The following is a 3459-nucleotide window of genomic DNA, read 5'->3' as shown; positions in this document are numbered from 1 at the left end:
CTACTATAAAATATTCAGTTTATACTTTACAATATTAAATAACTACCATAGAATATTTGGCAACTACTATAAAATATTCAGTAACTACTATAAAATATTTAGTAACTAGTATGAATGGTTCAAGGGTTTAATAGAATAATTACTGACAAATACATATTTTACATGCTTTTCTCTGCACAGGGCAAACATAACTGATATGATCTCTTTATAGTTGTCTAGTCATATATTTTTAAAATACAGTTTTATTATCTGCATTTTTACATCAGTGTTGTCCATAGTAAAATATAAACACAAATGACCGTTCTGATTCCCACTAATGCCCAGGGTTTCTTTTCAGGTGACCATATTCTTCTCAGACATTGTGGGCTTCACTGCTATATCAGCTTCCTGTACTCCACTGCAAGTTGTTGAAATGTTAAACAATCTCTACATGTGCTTCGACACACGCATAGACTCTTATGACGTCTACAAGGTAAACCTGCATTCAACACAGAAAATACTTTAATAAGCCTGGCCATTCTTTTGGGTTCAGGGCAGTCACTTGTTGTTAGGTGCTATATGCTGATTTTATGCTGTAACAGGTAGAGACAATTGGTGATGCTTACATGGTGGTTAGTGGGCTTCCAGAGAGAAATGGGGAGAAGCACGCAGACGAGATTGCTAAGATGTCTCTGGATCTGGTGGCTGCTGTGCGACAGGTTTCAATTCCCCACATGCCTAACAAACGCCTTCAACTCCGAGCAGGGATACACACAGGTACAACACAACTCCTGAGAGCTCACACTTTTCAGTTCTTCCACACTTCAAGTCTTACGCTCAGAAAAGTAAATAATGCTTCTAGAGTTTAGGGAGTTAAACAGATATGTACATCACATGGCTTATTATGGCAGAGTTAGGATGACGTGAGTACTGTATAGGTGGATTCCACTGTGTTTTAATGTGTTTTCAGTGTGTGGGGTCACTGTATATGACATGAACATTTCTTATGCCAAACTTTGGGCAAATATTTGCAAAATAAAAATATGAACAAAAATGTATTTTATATATAAAACAAAAAATGTTATGTATTATATATATAATATTATGTAATAATAATAATAATAATATAATATATATATATATATATATAATGTGATGTTTTTATACTATAGCAACCATATGTGTATGTGTAAATTAAACTTTTTTGCACATTTAATTTACACATTTTGTCTTTTTTTATTTCTTTAAAAAGTAGTAAACACAGCATTATGCATGTATATTAGACCATATAATTGATATTTTATCAAACCATTATTTATTTGCAAATATTAAAAAAAAACCTGTAAACCAATAGACATATTTTGGAATACAATCCTGTTATATTAATGTACATTAAGGCTAGAAAGTTCTGTTACATACATACATAGTACATTGTTTACTAATATACCTAATATAGTACAATGCTACATACAGAGCACATCTTTTAGGGATCTTCAGCTAAATTATTTTTCTGGTACAATGATTTTTTATGTTTCCTGATTCTCCTGTAGGGCCATGTGTAGCTGGTATTGTGGGCTACAAGATGCCCAGGTACTGCCTGTTTGGAGACACAGTCAACACGGCCTCCCGAATGGAGTCAACCAGTCTGCGTATGTGTCTCAGACATGACCCTTTTTTATTGACACTCTTACATAACGACACCCTGAAACTAGATTTTTTACGCATAGACAACATTTTGACCATGAACTGTATGTGTTCTCACATGTGGATCTCTGATGTTGCATCAAAACCCCTCTAAGCAGGGGGACGTGTCTGCTTTCTGTCTGCTGCTGTGATGTTCATGAATATTTTCACTTACTACATCACCATAGAGACGGACAGCCGTTTGAGTCATGCCTGCACCGTTCTGCTTTCAGCCGTAGTTTAACATCAGAGCATCTCTCTCTCTCTCGCCCTCTCCCTCGAGACCGTATGCTCATCTAACAGGGGCTTATGCCATCATTTGTCATATTTCCTGTCATAATACTCAATGGATTTGAAAGCACTGAATGTCGTCATGGAAAGCTGATGTTGCCAGCTGTTCGACAGAACACAAACACAAACATCACATTTTTCTTAGGTTTAACCTTTAGAAATCTACAGTTACTGCTGTTGCTTTACTGTACTATTTAAAAAGAACTGCATATAGTTTGTGAAGTATAATTACTGGCATATTTATTTATGATTGATTCAAAACTCTTCACTAATCTGTGATTGGTTCCTAGGGTGCTTGCTAGGCAGTTCCTTGACAGTCTTTATGGTATCCCAAAAGGTTGCTATGTTGCCTCAGGTGATTACCATTACCATGGTGATGCTGGGTGGCTGCTATGGTATAGATAGATAGAAGTACATTATTGATTCCGAAGACAATTGCCCAGGTGTATGCCTTGTAGTTGCTATGTGGTTCCTAGGGTATTGCTAGATTTGCTATGTCTTGGGGTGGTTGTTAGTGCAATAAAAGTTGTGCACAAACCATATCACCATATTCTTTCTTACTTTTTGACATAACGACAATGTTGTTCTTTACATGATGTCAATATTGTATGGTATATGGACCAAGACAAATAATTTAATTGACCATAATTGATTTTTTTTTTAATATAAAGTTGCCATTAGAGATTTTGCATGACACTGACAATCTGTGTCAATAAATAAAAAATAATTCTACCATAAATATGCTTTTGCTATTGCTGCCAATAACACTGGCTTTTAATGGCTTGTATTTTACACCAGTGTTTCTCAACCCTGGACCTGGAGGTATACCTCCAGGTGATATACCTGCTCCCAACACACCTGATTTAACTGATCAGCTCATTAACAAGCCCCTTCAGAATTGCACTGGGTGTGTTAAAGCAGGGAGTCCACTTAAATGTGAAGAGCAGGGTGTGTCCAGGACCAGCATATGAAAGTATAAATAAAGGCATTTCTATGAAGATTTCATCTGGGTCTAGCAACCAGGCTTTATGTGTTTTGGTAGATTGTATATGCCATTGAAAGTCTCATCATTTTCATCATTAACCTTTTTGAAAAATGAAAGGACCAAAGCATATCACTGGCCTTGAAAGGTACCTTGTTTGTTTGTTACAGCTCAGAAGGTCCATGCAAGCTCAGCAACATACCTGGCTCTGATGAGAGACAACGCATATGAGCTCCAGCTAAGGGGAGAAATTGAAGTGAAGGTGAGAGTCTGCAATAAAAAAAAACAACATATTAGTACATATTAAAGGTATTTCTCTGTGTTAGGGAGTTAGAAAGGATACATACACTATTTTTTAATAACTGCTGTACTGTTCAATCGACGAGCTGGCGACAAAATCATTTAGAGTGGTGTGAAATGATGGAACCACTGAGGTAGTGAATGATTCGTTCTTCTGTGAGGAAGCTTTCCAGATGTCTGCTTCTTATCACCACTCCTGTGACTTGGTTCATTTCCAACCATCA

The sequence above is a fragment of the Salminus brasiliensis genome, chromosome 6, assembly GCF_030463535.1.
Source record: "Salminus brasiliensis chromosome 6, fSalBra1.hap2, whole genome shotgun sequence".
NCBI lineage: Eukaryota > Metazoa > Chordata > Actinopteri > Characiformes > Bryconidae > Salminus > Salminus brasiliensis.
This window is presented reverse-complemented; position numbering follows the sequence as displayed.